Source organism: Sinocyclocheilus anshuiensis, unplaced genomic scaffold (genome assembly GCF_001515605.1).
Source record: "Sinocyclocheilus anshuiensis isolate Anshui unplaced genomic scaffold, SAMN03320099.WGS_v1.1 scaffold461, whole genome shotgun sequence".
Taxonomy (NCBI): Eukaryota; Metazoa; Chordata; class Actinopteri; order Cypriniformes; family Cyprinidae; genus Sinocyclocheilus; species Sinocyclocheilus anshuiensis.
In genome coordinates this window covers 239,009-239,285 of record NW_015541005.1, presented here as the reverse complement: position 1 = coordinate 239,285, position 277 = coordinate 239,009, and the positions used below count along the sequence as shown (strand labels likewise).

Below are 277 nucleotides of genomic sequence, written 5' to 3'. Positions count from 1 at the left end.
CAGTGTAGCGTTCCCATCCTTGTTTAAGTGACATATACCGGTATTGCGGTATTTTCAAAATTCATATCATAACAAAAATAAAAACCGGTATTCGGTATGAACTGGTATACCGCCCAGCACTAAATACAATCACACATGTGATTATACAGAAGTCTAGGGTTTAAAGAATTGAAATAAAGCTAAAATAAATATCTGACCGTGGACCACAAAACCAGTCATAAGTAGCACGTTTATATTGTATGGGTCAAAATTATAGATTTTTCTTTTATGCCAAAAA

The 277-nt window shown here is 33.6% G+C and overlaps 1 protein-coding gene across 1 annotated transcript in view; it reads left to right on the top strand.

Moving 5' to 3' along the window:
- The window catches only part of LOC107690236 (voltage-dependent T-type calcium channel subunit alpha-1I-like), a 124,831-nt gene that overhangs the window by 85,338 nt on the left and 39,216 nt on the right, over positions 1–277 (top strand). The window lies entirely within an intron of this gene.